Source organism: Globicephala melas, chromosome 19, assembly GCF_963455315.2.
Source record: "Globicephala melas chromosome 19, mGloMel1.2, whole genome shotgun sequence".
Lineage (NCBI taxonomy): Eukaryota > Metazoa > Chordata > Mammalia > Artiodactyla > Delphinidae > Globicephala > Globicephala melas.
The window spans coordinates 58,453,807-58,477,287 of NC_083332.1; the positions used below are offsets into that span (position 1 = coordinate 58,453,807).

At 50.9% G+C, this 23,481-nt stretch overlaps 1 protein-coding gene across 4 annotated transcripts in view; it reads right to left on the bottom strand.

The window, feature by feature from the left end:
• MEAK7 (MTOR associated protein, eak-7 homolog) overlaps positions 1-1,555 on the bottom strand; it is a 39,484-nt gene extending 37,929 nt beyond the window's left edge. For 3 of the 4 annotated variants that reach the window (XR_011377000.1, XR_011376999.1, XM_060289379.1), the window contains exon 1: positions 1,497-1,555. The gene's annotated coding sequence lies outside the window, so the exon portion shown is untranslated. Of the gene's footprint in view, positions 1-1,492 lie in introns of all 4 variants that reach the window. The other variant, XM_060289380.1, reaches the window with a different exon arrangement.
• Positions 1,556-23,481: the final 21,926 nt, after the last annotated feature.

Sequence of the window (23,481 nt, forward strand, 5' to 3'; positions counted from 1 at the left end):
GGTTCTGTCTGCCGGGGGGACAGCTGGCAATGATGTCTGGTTGTCACGACCAGGGAGAGGGGTGCTGCTGGCATCTAGAGGATAACAACCAGGGGTGCTGCTAAATACCCTACAACGCACAGGACAGCCCCCCCTGAACAAAGAAGTCCCTGGCCCCAAATGTGAGTAGGACTGAGAATGAGAAACTGGCTTCCAAAGATGCAGGGCCGTGGGGCAGAGGGGGAGGGTGGGCACTGAAGTGCGCTGGTATCCAGGCGGTGTAAGCAAAGGTGCACAGATCCGAGTCCAAGCTCTGACACTGGTCGGTGCTAAGACTGAGGGCAAGTTATGAAGGCTTTTCCAACCCTAGTAAAACACGGCCAGTGCCACCAGCCCTGTAATGATGGGAAAGGATTAAATGAGGCAGCATCGGGCATTTATCAATAATTCGGCTTTCTGGAGGCCAGAGGAGGAGACACATGAGCCCAAGGCAACAGAAGGTTTCTTGCCTTGGAACAAAACAGGCCAGCTTGGAAGGAACAAACTCCCCAGGGCTAGGGAGGGAGCCAGGAGCTGTTTTTCTGCAGAATCGGCCGCAGTTCCTGCTGGCATCCTAGCATGGCTCAGGCACCTCTTTTCAGAGCCTCTCTGAGGACTCCTGTCCTCGAGGGACACCCTGGACTCTCCACCTCCAAGGGGCCACAGTCCTGGGAGCAGCAATCTGGCCCTCAGTACGCCCCTTCTGCGAAGACTCCCAGCCCCTCATCTGCTTCAAGCTTTGTTTACATCCCAGAACCTTCCGCGAAGGGTCAGCTTGAGCCTGGGCCAGCCGCCAGCTGTGCAGAGTCCCTGCTAGCCAGAAGGTGACCTGTCCCGCTCCTGCCCTGTGCTGGCTTCCCTCCCTCCAGGGAGCCCCAGTGGCTCATCTGCAGGGTGTCAGCCTAGGAGCACTTTCTTCTCTCCCCTCTGCCCTAAATTTAGCCATCAGCTCCACTCTCCGGGGACAAAGTGAGTAGGCTGTGGTCATTAGAGAGACCGCCCCAGCCCGGCACACACTCCAGTACAGCCCCCTGCCTCGCCTCCTCCCGCCGACGCTCCCCAGTTCTTCCTGCGTCTCTACAGCTCTCTCTCGCTTTCCCTTCTGACAGCGGGCCTCCACCCTGAGAACCCTCGGGTAAGAATCTGCCGGAACCCTCCGATCTCAACCACACGGCAAGCAGAATGTGAGGAGTGATTCTGTGCTCCAACACGCGGAGAGACTCTTCCTCCCTCGCAGCTATCCCCCCCACCACTCCCCACCCCGCCGCTGGGCAGAGAGGCACGGGCTGCCAGGGAGGGGCAGGGCCCAGGTCCACTCTGGCACCATTCGTTCCCAGGACCAGGGTCATCGCCCCCAACCCTAAGTTGGCCAGGCTGCTCCCTCCAGGCCTCCTGACCAACGACCTTCCCCCTCCCACACCCCCACCCTTCCTCCCACCGAAGCCGTCACCCTCAGCCCCAGAGCCGACCCGACCTGCCTTTCCGGTTGCGGTCCACAGGTGCTCCTCTAGAGCCGCCCACCCCGTTGCCAGGCGACAGCGCTGACGGACGGCTATCTGCCCCAATCGCAGAAGCGGAAGTCTAGGGGCGGAGCCTTATAAAGAATTCAGCCAATGGATATGCACCTCATGGGGAGCCGGCCAGGCGCAGAAGGGTAAGGGCGGGGCCGTGGGCGGGGCCGGATGCAGGAAGGAAGGAGGTGGGATTCCTGGGGAGCCGCCGTGGGAGGAGCTGGAAAAGGCGCTAGAGGCGGAACTGGGAAAGAGAGTGGCTGAGGATTCATGGGAGGAGCACCCGGGGAGGGAGGGGTTGTCTGGCCTCGGGTAAAGTAGCTGGGCCTTGGGAGTACGGGGTGTGGCCGGGATGAGGACGGAGCTGGGAGAGAGGAGAGCGGACCTAAGTGAGACCCAGCGAGAGACGAGAAAGGCCGGTAACCCAGCCGCGGGACCCTCCACTACTGAGGCCTCCATGGATTAAGACCCAGGCAACCCTCCTCTGGCACCCCTCTCCCTCCCCCAAATAATCTGGGCGCAGCCTCGCATCCCAGGGCCCGGGCTCCTGCCTACCCCCCACCCCCGCTTCTGCCCCTCCGCAGCCCAGCCCCTCTCTCTTCCTGGGAGCCCTCACTTCTGTCTTGGTTCTCTGACCCCCAGTCCTTTCCAGTGGCATTTCAACGTGCTTAAGTCTGTCCAGTCTAGATAAATAAACTCACCTAGACCCTCAGGCCTTCTCCAGCTTCTCCCATCCCATCCTCAACCCCTCGACCCCAGCTTCACTCCAAAATGTCTCAGGACTGTTGTCCGGATTTATAAACCTTCCATTCGCTCCCCAAACCACTGAAACCTGGCCCCAGGGGCTCTGTCACTAAATCCATGGGGCACTTTCAGTCCTTACATGCAGGGGTTCACAGTCAGCCTTATTAAAACTCTCCTTCCTGGGCATCTAGGTCACTCAGCCCTGGCTTTTCTCCCCTCCCTCCCTGGTAGTTTTCATGCTACGCATCCTCCCTGAGATTAATTCCTTCCTCCTGTCTTCCTGGTGACTTCACTTCCCACCTGTCTGCTCTGCTGACCCCCAAACCTGCACGTCCACCTGGTGGTCTAGACTGCACTCTGACCCTTAACGCCCATCAGGTTGCATCTCAAACTCAGCCCAGCCAAATCCAAACTCTTCCCTCCAAAACTGCATCTCCTATTTACTTCCTTCCTGAGGGCCGTCCACCACCTTCCAGGCCCAAGTCAGAGAACTGGAACCATCCTGGATGCTTCCTCCTCCTTCTCTCTCCATGTTCCATTACTTACTAAATCTGTTTTACCCCCAAGATCTGGCCTGCATCCACCCACTTCCCTCCATGTCCCCAGGGCCCCCTGTCTGGGCCAGACCCCAATAACAGCCTCCTTGCCTCCTCCAACCCATCTCCCAGCCAGAACCAATGGAACAGTTAGCACAGAAACCTTCCTCCTGCCCCCAAGACTGAGAAATGGCAGCACAGGATCAAGCAGAGTAACAGACACAGATGAAACCAGCTGGTGGGTTTTGCTGTCCTCAAGTTCACGAGGAACAACATTTCTCAAGGACACTCAGCTGCAGCTGTAAAGTGTCATAATCACCCCCTTTTTTGTGTAGTGACTGTTTTACTCAAAAAGAACTTTGAACTGTAAAATCATAGATGAGCAGAAACTTCACTGAAATTATATCACTCAGAATGAAACTTCCTGCTCCCGCCTGAGAATTTAAGTCAACTTTGATGGAGAAGCAGCCTGGATTTTCAACCCAGGTGCAGATCCATATAAATGGTTTCTGGACATGATGGTCCATTGCCCTCCTAACTCTGTGGTTCCCAAGGGGACAGGAGCCGAGTCTACACTGCAGCCCAGGCCAGATGCTGGCCGCTTCCCACACAGCCCTGTTTGGCCCTGAGCCTGTTGAAACGCTGCTTCTCTTAAGTTTCACCCAAACCCCACCTTTCCACAAAGTCCTATGAAATCTGTCTTTGCCTTTGTCAGTTTGAGCTGCCCAGGGCTCCCAGTGTGCTGGGTGAACAGGCCTGATTTGTCAGACTACGGGTTGACCTTGGTGGTCCTGGGCCTGTGGGGCTAGGACAGCTGTAAGGTCCCAAGGGCAAGGGCAGTGCTGGTCACAGGTCCCCAGATCATACTGAGCACCTGCTATACACATGCCAGGCCTGGCGATACAGCAGTGAGCATTACAGTCCCTGCCCTCAGTCTTCTAGTCCTTTATCATTCAGTTCCACCTGCTGAATGAGTGGGGAGGAGCATGATTAAATTGAGGGGAGGGGATGGTTGGCGGGTTTCTGGCTGCAGAGGAGAGGCTGGGGAAGATAAGAGGGAGAAAAACCAGGACGGTGAGAAGCTACGGCGGGAAAATAGATGGGATATTAAAAAATACACAGAGACTTCAAGGCTTAAAAAGAATTCAGAGCTGGAGAACAGTATGGAGGTTCCTTAAAAAACTAAAAGTAGAGTTGCCATGTGATCCAGCAATCCCACTCCTGGGCATATATCCATAGAAAACTATAATTCGAGAAGATACATGCATGCCTACGTTCATAACGGCGCTATTTACAATAGCCAAGACATGGAAGCAACCTAAGTGTCCATCAACAGAGGAATGGATAAAGAAGATGTAGTGTACATATATACATATACATACATATACAATGGAATTTACTAAGCCACAAAACGAATGAAATAATGCCATTTGCAGCAACATGGATGGACCTAGAGATTATCATACTAAGTGAAGTAAGCCAGACAGAGAAAGACAGATATCATATGATATTGCTTATATGTGGAATCTTAAAAAAAAAAAAAGTACAAATGAACTTATTTACAAAACAGAAATAGACACACAGACATAGAAAACAAACTTATGGTTACCAAAGGGGAAGGGAGGGGAGGGATAAACTGGGAGTTTGGGATTAACAGACATATACCACTATATATAAAATAGAAAACCAACAAGGACCTACGATATAGCACAGGGAACTATACTCAATATTTTGTAATAATCTATAAGGGAAAAGAATCTGCAAAAGAATATATATATATATATATATATCTGAATCACTTTGCTGTACACCTGAAACTAACACGACATTTTAGTCAACTGTACTTCAATTAAAAAAAAAAAGAACTCAGAGGCCATCTGAACATTTTCCTTTTTTGTGTCAAGGGACTACTGCCTTCCAGACTCTTTCTGTTCACCCTCGTCCCCGCCGTTCCTGCCAATCGGGTGCTTCCTGGCCAGAGCCCCTTCTTGCCTGCTGCCTGGGGACTGCCTGGATGCTTCAGGCCCGCAAGGCACAGGCCCTCGTGGAGAGATGGGTCTGAGCACCGAGGCTGTCCCGTGGGAGCAAAGTGTTCCGCAGCCCAGGCGCCCTCACCCTCCTGGGCACGAGGGAGTAACCCCAGCTCTTCGTCTCCGCTCGCTCAGGTTTCTGCCGCCTGCAGCCAAGGGAGTGGAAGGATAAGATCCCCTGTACTTATGCGTGCAAACCTCGTGAGTATACTTTCAGGAATATCCGAGGTGGTGGCATTCTGTGCAAAAAGGCAATTTCCTAGAGGCCGGAGCACGCCCAGGGCAGGGGGCCAGGGGGCTATGGTGGTCCCAGGTGCAGGCAGTGGGGGGCAGCGGGGGCCCCCCGGCTGTAGAGATACCGACAATAAAACCAACTAAAAGTCGGTCTGCTTTTTATCCCCAAGCACCAGCAATTCTAAGCAACATCAAGTGACATCATTCTCCTCCCTGAAAAAGCCTTTTATTGGGCTAAGCACAAAACCAGGGGTTGGCAGACTTTTTCTGTCAAGGGCCCGACAGTAAATATTTTTGATTTTTCAAGCCATACCATCTCTGTCACAGCTACTCACAGCTCTTGTGGCACCAAAATACCCACAGGCAATAGAAGAACAGTTGGGCATGGCTGTTTATGTCACACATTTATGGACACAGAAATATGAATTTCACATAATTTTCACACATCATAAAATATTATTCTTCTGATTTTGTTTCCAACTGTTTAAAGTATGAAAGTCATTCTTAGCTCACTGGCTATATAAAAGCAGACAGTGGCTGGACTGCAGTTACTGTTACGGTTTTTTTTGTTTGGTTGGTTTATTTTTTACTAGCAGGATGAATTCTTAGAATTTAAAAAAAAAAAAAAAAAAAAAAACTTTACCCAAAGAAGAAAGCTGTTTGCTACTTCAAATGTGCCAGCAGGGCTTCCCTGGTGGCGCAGTGGTTGAGAGTCTGCCTGACGATGCAGGGGACGCGGGTTCGTGCCCCGGTCCGGGAAGATCCCACATGCCGCAGAGCGGCTGGGCCCGTGAGCCATGGCCGCTGAGCCTGCACGTCCGGAGCCTGTGCTCCGCAATGGGAGAGGCCACAACAGGGAGAGGCCCACATACCGCAAAAAAAAAAAAAAAAAAAAAAGCATTGGAAATAGAGCAGACCATATGGAAGAATTAGTGAGCTTGAAGAAGCTTATGTTTTAATAATATTTATATTTTTTATTTATATATTTTCATGTATATTTATAATATTTACATAAGCTTCAAACTGTACATTTTTATGACATTTCTTTAAAAACCGAGTTTACCAATCCTGTTTAAAATTGCATCAAAAAAAATAATAAAATACCTAGGAATAAACCTAACCAACGAAATGAAAGACCTACACACTGAGAACTATAAAACACTGATAAAGGAGATAGAAGATGATTCAAAGAAGTGGAAAGATAACCCATGCTCTTGGATCAGACAAATTAATATCGTTAAAATGGTGTACTACCCAAAGCAATCTATAGATATAATGCAATCCCTATCAAATTACCCATGACATTTTTCACAGAACTAGAACAAATAATCCTAAAATTGACATGGAACCACAGAAGACCGAGAACTGTCAAAGCCATCCTGAAGAAAAAGAACCAAGCCAGAGGCATAACCCTCCCAGACTTCAGACAATACTACAGTAATCAAAACAGTGTGGTGTCGGCACAAAAACAGACATATGGATCAATGGAACAGAACAGAGAGCCCAGAAATAAGCCCACACACCTATGGTCAATAAATCTTCAATAAAGGAGGCAAGAATATACAATGCAGAAAAGACAGTCTCTTCAGCAAGTGATGTTGGGAAAGCTGGACAGCTACATGTAAATCAGTGAAGATAGAACACATCCTCTCACCATGCACAAAAATAAACTCAAAATTACTTAAAGACTTAAACATAAGATAGGTCACCGTAAAACTCCTAGAAAAGAGCATAGACAAAACATTCTCTGACATAAATTGTACCACTGTTTTCTTACGTCAGTCTCCCAAGGCAATAGAAATAAAAATGAAAATTAAAAACTGGGACCTCATCAAACTTACAAGCTTTTGCACAGCAAAGGAAACCATAAACAAGACGGAAGGACAACCTACAGAATGGGAGAAAAATCTCTGCAGACGATGCAACTAACGAGGGCTTAATTTCCAAAATAGACAAATGGCTCATACAATTCAACAACAAAAAAACAACCCAATCGAAAAATGGGCACAAGACCTAAAGAGACATTTCTCCAAAGAAGACATACAGGTGGCCAATAGGCACATGGAAAGATGCTCAACATCACTGATTATTAGAGAAATGCAAATCAAAACTACAATGAGGTACCACCTCACACCCGTCAGAATGGCCATGGTTAAAAAGTCTACACATAACAAATGCTGGAGAGGGTATGGAGAATAGGGAACCCCCCTACACTGTTGGTGGGAATGTAAATTGGTACATCCACTATGGAAAACAGTACAAAGTTTCCTCAAAAAATTAAAAATAGAGTTGCCACATGATCCAGCAATCCCACTCCTGGGCATAAACCCAGACAAAACTATAATTCGAAAAGATACACGCACCCCTATGTTTATAGCAGCACTATTTACAATAGCCAAGACACGGAAGCAACCTAAGTGTCCATCAACAGATGAATGGATAAAGAAGATGTGGTACATATATACAATGGAATATTACTCAGCCATAAAAAGAATGAAAGCATGCCATTTGCAGCAACATGGATGGATCTAGAGATTATCATATTAAGTCAGACAAAGACAAATACATGATATCACTTATATGTGGCATCTTTAAAAAATGATACAAATGAACTTATTTACAAAACAGACTCACAGACAAGGAAAACAAATTTATGGTTACCAAAGGGGAAAAAAGGGTCATGGGCTTAACAGATACACACCACCACGTATAAAATAAACAACAAGGACCTCCTGTATAGCACAGGGAACTATATTCACTATGTTGTAATAACCTATAATGGAAAAGAATCTGAAAAACATTACACATATACACATACATATATATAAAAGCGAATCAGTTTACACAATATTATAAATCAACTATACTTCAATAAAAAGTAGACTTTTTTAAAACACTGGGTTTATTTGGAGAACACCCAGTTATAGATCTGGCCCCAACACACATGGATACAGCTACAGGCATTCAACTCAAGAGCAAGTTTGAAACACCTGGAATTTTCTGAGGTCACTCAGGGTGCAGTTTGGGTCTCCCGCCCCCCCCTGCATTGAAAGAATAGATTTGAAATAAACATCATCAATACGGTGATGCGCATGACCAAGAAACAGGCCTTGGGCTACTTCAGTGCCGACATTCTACGTGACCACTTGGACTTTTTGTGCTTAAAAATTCTCAACTCCAGAACAATCTAAAAGCCTTTAGAATAAATCCCAAAGGAACCAAGGCATAAATGGCTTTTCAGTTTCTGGACTGTAGCATGTAATGCAATTTGGGTGAATCTCTGTCACACGTAGCCTTAGGCTTAAGGCTTTCCCTACTCATACAGCTGCTGCTGCTTCATGAAAGCAATCTTGAAAGCAAAGCTAATAAAACTTGTTCATATATATGTGATGGATTAAATAAATGTGGAAGAGAAGGTACATCTCCCTTTCCAAAGAACCCCAGTAATTTATGCAGAGGCTCCCAAGTGGGGGAGGCAGAGCATGACTCCCTCTCCTTGGGCCTGGGCTGCACACGGCGACTTCCTTCCAGAGAGATCAGAATGGAAATGGAGACCGGAGTGAACCATACAGGGCAGGAAACTGACCAGGCTACCCCACGCAGATGATCACAGCTGACATCAACAGTCATAAATTACATGGATACAATGGGACCTTCTGTGACCTTGGTTTGGGGAGCCCTCAGCTCATCACAGACCCAGCAAAGGCAGCTTCTTCACTCTATGAAGTTGGCCTGCAGGCCGGGGACCCTCAACCCCCTGGTCCCCTGTGTATTTCCGCTTTCTCTGGAACGTTCCGCCCAGTCTGCATCTCTCCCAGCCTCACCGGCCGTTCTCCTGTTACCAGGCATGCCTTCTTTCTTCCCTCCCGTGAGCTCACATCTCCACTGCAGGGAGGCTCAACCCCTCACAGCAGGAGGGTGTAAAAGGATCAATGTCATGGAGATGAGGGGAGATCTGGGGAGAGACTTGTTGGAGGGCCGAGTCTGTTTCCCCGGAAGGAGAGGGGGGAGCCTGCCTCCGACCTCAGGCCCTGGGGGTTCGGGGCTACAGTGCCCCTCTGAGAGCTCCAGCCAATGGCCACATCACACATGCCACAGCTGAGGTGTGAGGGCAGCGGAGCGGGCTCTGCTCCCGGCGGTCACCACCCTGCCACCCAGCAGCCCGTCAGAGGAAGAGGATCTGGGACAGGATTCAGGACACACCCTGGGCGCAGACGCCTGGAATCACACTGAGTCTCCCCAGGGCCCCACGGCAACAGGCTGCAGGGCATCAGCCAGCCCAGGGCAGGCAGTGCCCAGTCAGGGGAGTTGCAGGGGCCAAGGAGGCCTCCCAAGGATGCGCAGAGGTGACCATGAGATCAAAGTCAGCTCAAAACATGGGCCAGGCCCAGATGACCTGAAGCCAGCGTGCTTCCCGTGGGACGCCGAACAGCAGCCTTCAAAGACGTCCAGGTCCTAATTCCCAGACCCTGCGGGGATATGTGAGCTGACATGGCAAAGGGAACTTTGCAGATGTGATTACATTAAGGATCTTGAGATGGGAGATGATCCTGCATTATCCACGTGGGCCCAGTGTCATCACAGGTCCTTATAAGAGAGAGCAGGACAGGACTTCCCTGGTGGCGCAGTGGTTAAGAATCTTCCTTTCAATGCAGGGGACACGGGTTCAATCTCTGGTCCGGGAAGATCCCACATGCCGCGGAGCAACTAAGCCTGTGCGCCACAACTACTGAGCCTGCACTCTAGAGCCCGCGAGCCACAACTACTGAGCCCGTGTGCCACAACTACTGAAGCCCGCGTGCCTAGAGCCCGTGCTCCGCAATGAGAAGCCACCGCAATGAGAAGCCCACGCACAGCGACGAAGAGTAGCCCCTGCTCTCCACAACTAGAGAAAGCCCGCGCGCAGCAACAAAGACCCAACGCAGCCAAAAATAAATAAATATTTTTTTTAAAAAAAAGCGGGAGTGTCAGAGTCAGACAAAGAGATGTGATGATGGGGGGGAGGGGAGAAGAAGGAAGGAGGGAGGGAGGGACTGGAAGATGCTATGCCTACTGGTTTGAAGATGAAGGATTTCTAGAATCTGGAAAAAGCAAGGGAAGGAATTCTTGATTTCAGACTTCTGACTTTCTGAACTGGAGGAGAATAAATGAACATCTTGAGCCACTAAATCTGTGGTAATTTGCTCCAGCAGCAATGGGAAATGAATAAACTGTCATCCAGCAAGTAAAAACGTTCTGCCTACCTACCACCTCTCCTCCCTCCTCCACGAGCCTGGAGGGGACAGAAATAGGATGGACAGACGCAGCAAATAAAGATACAAGACGCCCCGTTAATTCTGAATTTCAGATAAACAATGAATAGTTCTTTAGTATGGATAGTCCCAAATATTGCATGGGACATACTTATACTGACAAGAAATGATCTGTTTTTCAGCTGAAATACATATTTAACTGGATACTGTGGCTGTATCTGGCAGCCCTAGCCACAGACAGCAGCTGTAGGGGAAGAAAAGAGCAAAGAAGAGGAAAACTGCCCTGTCCCTGACACCCACGTCAAGTGCTCCAGGGGAGAAGAGAGATTTAATATTAAATCAAGCCCCAAACTTTATTACCTGGGACTGGACACTTTTAATTCATGAATTGGGACCACTTTCAATCTAAAGTGACCCTGGGACCTAATTTCCTAAGAATGGAGAGAAAAAAAACACAGGAAACGTCTGGGCTTTTCATCCAAGGATGAGAAGGTGGCTCCCTCCCTCCATCACGCTGAGAAGGTTGGAGGGACAGCAGGAAATAAAGCTGCTACACCTGCCGGGCCGGCTTGGACCAGTGACAATGGGATGCATCAGCTCCGTCTCCCGCCCAAGGTAAAGGTGCAGATAGATGTTGGCTGCGATGACGAGTCCTGTGTTTGCTCTGCACGTTCCCCACTGGATGTGCAGCCAGTGCAGGGCCAGAAGCAGGCCTATCCCATTCCCCAAGCCCAGTCTGTGCCCCTGCGTTTCTGAGGAGACCCGACACAGCTAATATAGCCGTGTGCCCACAAGGTGGCGCTCATGGTCACTGCAACACAATTTGCTCCGGTCATTGTCACAAAAAAATATTTTAGAATAGTTTTAGATTTACAAGCTCGTTGAGAATAGGATACAAAGAGCTCCTGTGTGTCCCAGACCGAGCTTCCCCTGTGATTAACGTCTTACATTAGTGTAGAACATTTGTCAGCACTGATGAACCAATACTGATCCCACGTTACATTTAGGCATCGTATCTCTTTAGGCACCTCTGGGCTCTGACAGTTTCTCAGACTTTTCCTGGTTAGTAATGACCTGGGTAGGTGTTCTGTAAGGTGCCTCTCTACTGGGATTTGTCTGAGGTTTTTCTCACGATTAGACTGGAGTTGGGATTTGGGGAATGAGGACCCCAGAGGTCCAGTGCCCTCTCATCCCAGGTATCAAGGGCACACACGGGCCCCAAGACCCCTCACTGCTGGTGATGGCCTTGATCACCTGGCTGAGGTCAGTCCCATCCAGCTTCTCCTCTCTACACTTGCTCCCCTTTTCCATAATGAGCTCCTTGGATCATGTGTTTTTTTTAAGTTTCCTTTTTTTTTTTGGACGCACGGCTTGTAGGATCTCAGTTCCCCTGACCATGGGTTGAAATGTGGACCATGGCAGTGAAAGCCTGGAATCCTAACCACTAGGCCACCGGGGAACTCCCAAAGGTTTCCTTTTTTAAATCATTTCGTGTCACCCCTGGTTCAGTTAGGACAGTGGGGGTGGGTGTGAGAAGAGGGGGGCGGGGGGTGCCCCTCACATGGCGTGAGAAGTGGAGACATGCATCCCAGGGTGTACAAAGGTTGGAGTCTAGGACAGTTACTCGCGGTTCTTGCCTCTTCCCACCTCACCGATGATCCAAGTAAACCTCCATCAGTGTCCTCGAAGGGGTCACAGGAAGGAAAGCACGGGAGAGGGCGGCCAGGGAGAGCGGTGGGAGAGGGGACCCTGTCACGCTGCCCTGGGAGCAGCACGAAGATGCGGCGTCCCAGGAGTGCGGCACCGCGCATGCGCCCCCCCCCCCCACACACACACACCGGCGCTGCAGCAGGTGCTCAGAATGGAGACTGGTGCCCCCAACCCGCCCCCCACCTCACTCCACCCAGGCCGGCTTCCCTGTAGCTCAGTGAGTTTCCATCAGTTAAGTCAGATCACACCTCTCTGCTTAGAAACCCTTGTGTGACCTCCCCCGGTCCCAGGCAGACCCTGCAGCCTCCACACCCTGGGCCTGGACATCCCTCCACCTATGGGGTCACGGGCACACCGACTCCCCAGCTCAGGGCCTTTGTAAGGGCCCTTCCACTCTGCCCAGGACAGGTGTCCCACTTTCTCCACTCCCTCACCTTCAGGCCTCGGCTCAGATCCCACCTCCCAGAGACCTTCCTGCCTCCACCCCCGTCGCTACCCCGTCGCCTCGATGAAGTGGAGCAGAGAGGGTGATGTCCCCTGAAGACAGTACAGGGTTCAAGGACCGTGTGGGAAAACCTAACCTGGCCAGCAGGGAAGACCCCAAGGATGAGCCCTGAGGCTCCGGAGGGGGGATGGGGGTTTACGCCCCCCCAGCCAATGACCACCCCCCCACCGGGCTTAAATTCTGCAGGTGATTCCTGTGGCCACCCCGGGGGGCACACACAGCCTCCTTCGCGGTCTCTTGTGAGCCAGGCGCTCTGCTCTGAGGGGTTAGTTACATTCTGGTTTTGCAATAAGTGTCTGGGAGGTCAACCCAGCCTTTCTCACCACGATAAAGCACTGTTTTTCTGCTTTTGTGGTGCACGGTCTTTTCCTTCTTCTCTAAAACCATAAAAGATGTCAAATCACACACACCCTGCCCCCATGGCTGAGATCCTGTGGTGCACACCCCCAGTTAGGAGCGCCTTGGGGGCTGGGCTGAGCGAGGCCCCTGCAGCAGCCTGCTCACCCCTGCTCACCTGTGTGTCAAGGGGTTGCCTTATAAGGTGAAAAGCAGCTGCCCGCCCGCCCCGCCCGCTGCGGGTTCAGCCCAGGGCTCAGAAAGGAAGTCCTGAGTTTCGCAAGAAGCTCTGCACCGATCTTTGCAGGTCTGGCCTCCAAGGCCCCAGCCAGCTTGCTACAGGGTATCTCAGGGTATCTGTTAACAACAGGAGTTAGGTGCCAGAGACGCACGGGGACAGGGTCCTACTTCCTTTTCAGCAGTTAAAACCAGAAGAGATGCTTGGACATTCATTGCCTGGGGAGGCCAGCAGCTAGCAGACAGAGGCAGGAGGGCATTATAACATCAGGGGAACCAGATGAAGCTGCAGTTTGGGGTTTCGAATATGACAATACTAGTACATGTCGGCTCTAGTGAACCATGGGCCAGGCCTGAACCAAGTACCCGACACGCAGTATCTCATTTAATGCTCACAACAGCTGGGTAGGATAAGTACCACTATTAGTCCCACTTTGCAGATAAGGAAAACTAAGGCTCAGAGGAAGGCAGTAACTTATCTAAGGTAAGATAAGTAGCTTTTCTACCAGACAACCAGCAAGTGGGAGAGACTGAAGAGGCCTCCAGGAATCCCCCTCTGAGAAGGATCGCTGTTCAACGCAGCAGCCACACGGGCCACATGTGGCTACCAAGTCTTTGAACTGGTCCCAGCTGCGATGTGCTGTGAGTGTGGAACACACACCAGAGTTCAGAGACTTGGTTGCATCTTTAAATTTTAAGTTAAAAAAATCTGAACTGTAAACTATCTCCAAAATTTTCAGCTTCATTCTGAAATCATTATAGATTCATGGGAAGTTGCAAAGATAGTACCCAGAGGTCCCTTCACTCAGTTTCACATGGTGACATCTTATGTAATTATCATAATTATTGTACAGTATCAAAACCAGGAAACTGACGTGTGTATAATTCTACGTCCTTTCACCGCACGTGTGCATTCGTGATGATCAAGATACAGTAAATCAAGATTCGCCATGATCAAGATACAGTAATGATAAAATAGCGATGGCATGTTGAAATATTATCTTGGCTGTGTTGGGTTAAACAAAATAAATCATCGGGGTTAATGTCGCCCGTTTCTTTCCGCTTTGAAAATGCGCCACTGGAACATTTAGAATCGTGCACGGGGTTTGCCTGTTTCCACTGGACAGCACTGGTATGGAAGTTCAGACCCAGCTCGGCGGTTAGGACAGGTCACTTGACCTCCCCGAGCCTGGCTCCTCTGGAGTAGACCAGGCCTTCAAAGTAATTGTACAACTGCTCATTCATTCAGTGCATTTACTGAGTGCCTGTCGTGTGCTGGGCATTACGCTAAGGGCTGGAGACACAGAAGCAAAGACTGTGGCTCAAAAACACGAATTGTCCCTGGCCCCCAGAGCAGGTAAATCCAGCAGGGGAATCCTAGAATCCCACCGCCTTCCTGACACCTCCCAGAACTCAGCAAGAGGCACAGGGAAGGAAGTGACAATGGTAGAAAAACAAAGTGCCGACCCACAGAGGACACACAGGTACTGACGTATACAGCTGGCGCTTCCAGTCAGAGAACTCAGCAGCCAGCCCCGGAACCCAAGGCCCACATCCCCCACCTGTCCACCTGTCCTTCCATCGACCTCAGCCTAATAGACTTGGGGTTGCCAAGGGGGAGGGGGCTGGGGGAGGGATAGAATGGGAGGCTGGGGGGAGCAGCTGTAAGCTTTTACATAGAGAATGGACACACAACGAGGTCCTACTGTAGAGCACAGGGCACTATCTTCAATATCCTATGAGAAACCAGGATGGTAAAGAACAGTAAAGAATGTGTATGTGTGTACATATATATATATATATATATATATATATAAACTGAGTCCCTTTGCTGTAGGGCAGAAATTAACAGGACATTGTAAATCAACTATACCTCAATTTAAAAAAACAAACAAAAAAAATACCAGACCAACCTTCACACACACAAAGAGAGAAATTTCTAACATGAGGAAAAGCAGGGTAATAAAACAAACCGTACCCCTCCACCTAGCTTTAACCATGATCAACATTTTGCCCTATTTCCTATTGTTCATGGGAGTATTTGAAAGAAAATGAGAGTCACCCTAACATTTTAGCCTTAAATATATCCGTCTGCATCTCTGTAAAAAATGACACCTTCATACCCAACCACAATGCCATTAACAATATTTCCTTAATATAACCCGGTCTTCACTCTTTGGACGCTGATTAGAAATGCTGAGTCCTGGGCCTTGCCCCAGGCCTTCTCAATCAGATTCTGCATCTCCATAAGGTCCCGAAGAATCCGTGTGCCCATTAGTTTGAGAAACAAACCTTACATCCGGTCTGTTATTGAACTGTCTCCCACAAAATCCACACGTTGAAGTCCTAACCCCCAGGACCTCCGAGTATGACCTTATTTGGAAATAGGGTCATTGCAGACGTAATTCATTCAGATGAGGTCAGACTGGCATAGGATGGCCCCTAGTCCAATAGGACTGGTGTCCTTATTTTAAAAATTAGAGACAGACATGCATAAAGGGAGGATGATGTGAAGAGACAGTATAAGAAAGAATGAAATAGTGCCATTTGCAGCAGTATGACCTAGAGATTATCATACTAAGTAAGACAGAGAAAGACGATTTGTCACATGATATATATGTCATATGATATCACTTACATGTGGAATCTAAAAACATGATACAAATGAATTTATTTACAAAACAGACACATAGACTTAGAAAAAAAGTTTATGGTTACCAAAGGGGAGAGGTGGGCGGCGGGATAAATTAGAAGTTTGGGATGAACATACACACAGTACTATATATAAAACAGATAACAAACAAGGACCTACTGTACAGCACAGGGAACTCTACTCAATATCCTGTAATAACCTATATGGGAAACAGACCCTGAAAAAGAGTAGATATATGTTTATGTATAACTGAATCACTTTGCTGTACGCCTGAAACGAACACAACATTGTAAATCAACTATACTCCAATATAAAATTTAAAAAAATGTTTTTAAAGAGAGACAGAGAGTAGACGGCCGTCTCCAAGCCAAAGAGAGAGGCCTGGACTGGACCCGTTCCCCATGGCCTCAGAAGGACCACCCCTGCTGAGAGCCACCTTGAGTTCACACTTCTGGCTCCCAGAGCTAAGACAGGATACGCTTCTGTTGTCTAAACCATGCAACTTGTGGTACTTTGCTGCGCCAGACCTAGAACACTCAGTATTCAAAGTTGGGGGGGGTTAAGTGCCCCCAGCTGAGCCCCCATTGAAAGCTTCCAATATAATGGGTCTGAGGCAGAGGCTCGGGGTGGACGTCTGTAACGCTCCTGAGGGGTTCCCAGCTGTAACCGGGCTGGAATCACTGCTCTGCTTCCCCAGTTAACCATCAGCCTGCGGATCACCTGCTGCCTACTGCTTTGTGGTGAAGGGCTAGCGGGTTATCTGCGGAGAGAAATACCCAACGCCAGGAGTCCTCAAAGCAGGGGTCCTGGACCAGTAGTTCGGGACCAGCCGGGAGCTCGTTGGAAATTCAGAGGCTTGTGCCCCAGGCAGACCTGTTTCAGAGACTCTGGGGTGGGGCCCAGAAAGCTGTGTTTGAAGGAGCACCCCCCTCGTGATTCCCATGCACCTCAAGTTTAAGAACAAGCCTCAGAGAGGTGTGGGCCCCGATCCCGGCGTGCACTTAACAGCCTCCATCCGAGCCAGCCGGTGGGAGTTTTAAGAACCATCAGCGAAACGAAGCAAACTCCTTCGCTAGCCACAAACCAGATGTTTTCTTCCTGACCCTCCTGACCAGCATCCCCCCCTGACTCTGGTTCCCAATTTCTTTTTTTTTTTTTTTTTTTTTTTTTTTTTTTTTGCGGTACGCGGGCCTCTCACTGTTGCGGCCTCTCCCGTTGCGGAGCACAGGCTCCGGACGCGCAGGCTCAGCGGCCATGGCTCACGGGCCCAGCCGCTCCGCGGCAAGTGGGATCTTCCCGGACCGGGGCACGAACCCGTGTCCCCTGCATCGGCAGGCGGACTCTCAACACTGCGCCACCAGGGAAGCCCCCCAATTTCTTTGTTAATTAACTTGTTCGTTGAAATATTAACACAGCAACACAGTAACAATTTCAAACGATCCAAGAGAGGAAGGAAATCTCCCCACAGTTCCCAGTCCTTCTCCCCAGAGGCCACCACGGCCAGAAGCTTCTGGTGGATTTTCCCAGAGCTCTGCTATGAATCCACCTTCACAGCCATCCATTTCCCTTAAACCCACACTCCGGCAGCCGACTGCAGTTTCATACCTCTCCTTCCTCTACTTAATCACGAAGCCACACAAGCCTCTGTTTTCATTACGTGCCACTGTCTGAGAACACTGTCTGAGCGGATTTAAGCCAATCCGCCACGGATGAGCATTTCCGTTGCTCCCCAACTTTTAGTTCTATGTGTGATGTTACGTTTAACACCCTTTTGCAGATACCTTTATACCAACGGCCGAACGCTAAGGTCTCCAGATTTGTGGATTTCACAGATAAATTAAAAACACCAAGGGGCTGATACGAGGCTGCCTGCTTCTTATTTACCGACAAAGATGTTAAAAAAAAAAAAAAGTAATGCCACTTATCATCGCCTCTGTTCCATAAAGTAAAACCACTTTAACACCGAAATCTTAGCAAGACAAGATTATTTTAAGAGGCTAAAAAAAAAACCCACATACTTTGCTTCGTAGAAGATTCGCGTTTCTCAGTTACTACAGACCTGCAGTAACTTCCTCCTGGAATGGTTTTCAACACGATGCTTCGAGGGAAGAAGGGATCCAGGATTGCGCACGTGCACTCACCCACCAACGTCCCCAAGGGCGTCGTTTTGTAAAGAGAGGCTCCAGCAGGCGCCCCCGTCCCGCTCTCAGCGTCGCCTGCTGTCCCGGGGTCTCTAGTGCAGAATGAGCCTTCTGTCCTCATGAGGAAGGGCCAAGTGAGTTGCTCGGGGAAGGTAATTCCAAGCACGTGTCTGATGAGATTTTTGAGACAGCTGGATTTCATTCTCAAAGAAATCCTTTGGCAGGTCCTCATTCACTCAGCTCTAGCTGATGAAACCAACTGCTCCGTAATTCAATTGCCTGGTCTCTACTATCCAGGTGTTAAAATGGCTAGAAAACAGGATGGCGGTCTGACCCCGCCCCCCGCCCCTCCCCGAGAGCACGCCGTCGCACACCTCTTATGCGTGTTTGCAGAGGGATCCTGCGGATGTCTCCTAAACTGGGCCCATCGATGCCTGGTCTGAGGGCAGCAGAAAGCATCACCTGGAAGCCAGAACCCAAGTTTCACCAGGTGACTCGCAGGCACCGGAAAGCTTGAGAAGGGCTGCCCGAGCCGAGCTCTGCAGAGACCCAGAAAGGCATGCATTCAGACAGCGTGAATTTGGGGGCAGTGAACCGTCAGACAGCTGGCTGTGCACCCCACTCCGCCGCCGTGTCTGTCTGTGGACACTGAGTAAGATGCCTCTCTCTCCCTGGGCCTCAGTTTCACCATCTGTAAAATGGGGGTAAGAATAAGAGCTGCCTCCCTGGAGCTGTTCTGATGATTAAATATGCTAATGATGAAGGCATTTTGTCACAGGGCTTGGCACACAATAGGAGCTCAAAAAACATGGATGCTTTCTCCCTGGCCCCAATAAAGGGACTCTGGCTCCCTCAGGGCCACTGTCTCCCCAGCCCTGACCACCCCCAGAAACCCACACGGTCCTGGGCACCTTAAATTCAGCGGTTGTAAGGCTGTCCTGGGGAGGTGCTTAAACACGCAGATGTGGTGCGTGGTCCCAGAGAGGCTGACTCTGCAGGTCAGGAGTGGGGGCCTGGGACGTCTCCATCCTGGCACACGTGGTCCAGGGAGCACTCACAGACCCACTATCCTCAGGCCTCGCTGCCCGGGGTGGTCCTTGGGCCTGCAGCATCACCTGGGAGCCTGTTAGAAATGCAGGACCTCAGGCTGCCCCCAACTATTAACTCAGGATCTGCATTTTAACAAGACCCCCGGCAGACCCAGCATCGCCCAGGTTCAACCTGGTTCACTAAAGGCAAAATGCAAGGACACGGTCAATGTGGTGGCCTCCCGGGTTTGGGCCTCCCAGGCCTCCAAGCCCACCTATTCTTCATAAGACAGGTGTTAGCTATCATCCTCCAGCGTTCAAGCTCGAGTTTCCTGGAACGGGTCTTGTAACTATTGCTTCCTGGAGCTGCTGTAATGAGGCCCCACAAACTGTGGGGCTTAGAACAATAGAAATGTGTTCTCTCACAGTCCCAGAGGTCAGAATCCAAAATCAAGGTGTCGGCAGCGTGGGTTCCCTCTGGGGCTCCGAGGGACAGACCGCCCCAGGCCTCTCCTAGCTTCTGGTGGCTGCCAGCAATCCTGGGCATTAGGGACCTCGTAGACGCATCAGTGCAGTCTCCGCCTGCATCACCGCACGGCCTTCCTGAGGCTGTGACTTCTCTCATCAGGACACCCGTCACTGGATTCAGGGCCCACCCTAATCCAGGATGAGCTCCTCTCCAGAGCCTTAATTATATCTGCAAAGACCCTACTTCCAAACAAGGTCACGTGCCCAGGGCCCAGGTATGAGGGCTGGGACCTGCCTTTTTAGGGGGGCTGCCATTCAGCCCCCCAAAGGTCTGCTCTGTGACTCACACCTCTGAGTATCTCAGCCCCTCTTCTCTGGAGGTTTCATGTTTAAGTCCCCACTCTCATCTGGGAGGAAGAAAGGCTGCACCCTCCTTTAAGAGATTTCAGTTTCCGAGAGCTAATGGCAGAGGCCGGCTTCATCCCAGACGGGTGCCTCCAGCCTCAATGACAGTGGCACCAGCGCCCATTGACACCCCCCAGGAGACTGAGGCTGGAGAGGGACCGCCAGGTGGCACTCCTCCCCCAGGGGTGGGGGCGTGGCCTTGAGACAGGGCCCCACCCACCAACCAGCAAATTTCACAAAATAAACTGGGGCACCCAGGAGAGGCCACCAGGGAAGGATCCGGCCCTAAATAAGAGCATGCTCATCTGGCGGTGCTTCCTGAAACACCTAACACCCGACACTGAAGGGTCTGGGAGTTGCTTTGATGAGACCCATCGACTGTGAGTGTCCCCAGGCCTCGGGGCTCAGGTGCTGGAGGTTACCTGAGCTGGGCCACGTGTGACGCACACACTTGGACAGCACAAGCTGTTGGATCCAGAGTGTAGCTGAGTCGAAAGATCCAACTTCCCGTCGCTCTTGGTGTAGACCAGCGGCTCTCAGCCTGGGACCCTCCTCTTCTAACCCTGTCCTGCAGCGGACTTTTGCCTCCAGAACCCACGCTCTTCAGGGCTACCCTGTCTGTGCTCCTGGGTTTGTGGTGGCCATGGAGGTGCACTGCTCACATCTCTCTCCAAGAGAGAACTCAGCAGCCTCCCTGCTCCCAGCCGAGGACAGACCTGGAGGAATGGGGTCATTCTGGCCTCCCGGGGGGCTCCTCCATCACCTCACCTTCTCTCTGGGGCTCCCCATCAGCTGGGCCAAGACTCCCTCTGTGCTGCCCTGCAGGCCGAGCCTCTTCCTTCTGCGTCTCCTTTCCCGGGTGTCAGACCCGCACCGTGGGTCTCCCCTCCTTCTCCCTCCCCACTGATCCCTCACAGGCTTCCCACCCAATCAGGCTCTTGCACGTCTAATTCCAACCAGGCCTCTGAATTGGCACAGGGTTCAACTTGGCTTCTAACTCAGGAGCCGGCAGGTGGGTGGGTCCCCACATCCAGGAATGGGATTCGAGACACACATGGCCACAACATGACACGTGTCCTCTGTGTGCATCTCTCTCCCCAAAGTCCCACCCCAAGCAGCAGCCGACCCTCTCTCTCCCTCCCCAGCACCCTTGCTCTCTCCTCTCTCCCATCCTTCTCTCCCTTTTAAACACCTGGTCTCCTCTTCCCTGCATCTTTCCGCTGTGCCCTTTCTCATAGAAACATAACCCATTTCCCTGATCAGAGCTATAAAGGCCTGAGAGATGTCAATCAGGCAATCCTGCCATCAGTCCCACTTGGAAGAGCAGAGAAGGACGTGCATACTTTCTGTTAATATTTTCCGCAGCCCATGGACACCAACTTCATAATTACAATAACTTAATAACTCACTTTTTGAGTTACTGCTAAGCATCCCTTACTTTACATCGAGATGAAAGTTCAGGGAATTGCTGACCATTTGCCCAGAAGAACCTAAGGAAGGCCCCTCCTGACCAGCCAGTGGTCCCCAGACACTTTCAGGAGCTCTGTCTTAGGGCTGCCCCCAACGCCCCTCTCCCCAGCCCGACCTTGGAACTGACAGCACCCCACTCCCCACCCCACAAGCCTTGTGTGCAGAGAAGCACCTCAGCCCCAGGCTTGGGGAGGGCTCCCCCTCTCCTGCTGACCCCAAACTCCCTCCTGGCCTCCCTGCAGCCGCGTGGCCCCGGGGCTCTGCCTCCATCCTTTGTTCATCCGAACCGGCCAAGCTAAGAGCATAAGCAGATTCCATGCAAATCGCCCTCAGAGAGCACAATCCGCCTTTGCCAGCCCCGCCAGTCCAAGAGGCTGCCCCGACCTTCCATAACCTTCCGCTCCGGAAAGCCACGGGACACCCAGAGCGGGGGCGAGCGGCCCCAGCACATGCGCAGTGGAGGCCGAGGCCTCGGAGAACTTCGGGTGTGTTGCCTCTTTGGTCAGGACTGAAGAGTTCCTGATGCTCTTCTAAGGCCCACCAACCCCACCGTGGACATGACGAGCCCAGCCCCTCGGCAGCCCACAAGGTGGGAAACAGGGAGACAGCGGCCGCGCCATCAACGACGACCCAGAGGCTCTCCAGCGGCGCACGCGCCAGGCTCAGAGAAGCACGATTCTCCCTCTGAAGCTGTATTTGCCCGTGTGAATCTCAGATCGTTGGTTCCAAGGCAGAGACTCTCAGGTTCAGTCCCTTGCTCTCTAGACCCAGTATTTCTCCAACTGCTCAGAGGAACCCTGTGGGGAGGACGACCCCTGATTTTGCAGGTGGGAGAAATGCCGCTCAGAAAGGTCTAGGAACTTGCCTAATGTCACACAGCTGGAAAGGGCAGCTTGCCTGGCCACCCAGGAACCGGCCAAAAGAATCTTCCAACAGAGCGCTGTTTTTTGAGCAAACATAGGTTTGTTGTTATTTTAAAATGTAACAACACCAAGCACACGTATCATGCTCACAACCTGCCAGGTTCTGCTCTGAGCCCTTCACCGGCACTGTTTCGTTTGATCATCTCGGAGGCAGGTTCAGGCATTAGGCAGGTTCAAGTGTTACAGCTAAGAAAACCGAGGCACAGGAAGGTTAATGGACTCCCTCAAAATCACACAAGGAGGTCGGAGCTGGGACTTACACTCGGGCATGTGGTTTGGCATCAATGAGCTTTAAATGCTGCCCTCTGCCACAGAGGAAAGAAAGGAAACACAAGAGAACTGGGTTTGGCTCATGAAAAGGATCAAAACTCACTGAATTTAAGGGCAGAAATACCCTTGGCCTTTAGCATCGAACAGCTTTTGTGATGAACCCACCGTCAACAGACGGCAGAGCCTCCGGGTAAAGACAGGCGGCCCAGGAGCCAAGCTCTGCAGATTCCCTAGCTGTGGGACCTGCGCCCACGCTTTAGCTGGCCTCAGTTTCCCCATCTTTAAAATGTACATAAACACTTGATCACAAGTGTTGTGAAGGATAATACAACAGGACCAGGAGAAAGGGTCACAGAAGAATGCGACCTGGGCTTCCCTGGTGGCGCAGTGGTTAAGAATCCACCTGCCAATGCAGGGGACACGGTTCAAGCCCTAGTCCGGGAAGATCCCACATGCCGCGGAGCAACTAAGCCTGTGCGCCACAACTACTGAGCCCACGCGCCACAACTACTGAAGCCCGCGCGCCTAGAGCCCGTGCTCCGCAACAAGAGAAGCCACCGCAATGAGAAGCCCGCGCACCACGACGAAGAGCAGCCCCCGCTCACCGCAACTAGAGAAAGCCCGCGCGCAGCAACAAAGACCCAACACAGCCAAAAATAAAATAAATTAAAAAAAAAAAAAAAAAAAAAGAATGCGACCTGGTCAGGGAGGGTGGGCGCTTAGGAGATGGACAGTAAGGAGAGAGGACAAATCAGGCCAGGCTGCAGGAAAGTATGGTCATGGTCCGGCAGCAGCAGTGAGGTCTCAGGGTCTGTTAGAAACGCAGGATCTCACCCCCCACCCCCCAGACTTGCCAAACCAGAATCTACAGTTTAGCAAGATCCTGCAGGGAATGCGTCTGCACGTTAAAGTCTGGAAAGTCCTGCCCTGCCTCATGGGATTCTTGTTTGGAGTCAAGAAAATCTAAAGTTCCTGGTACCTTATTGACTTCGATAAAGGTCAGCTCCTTC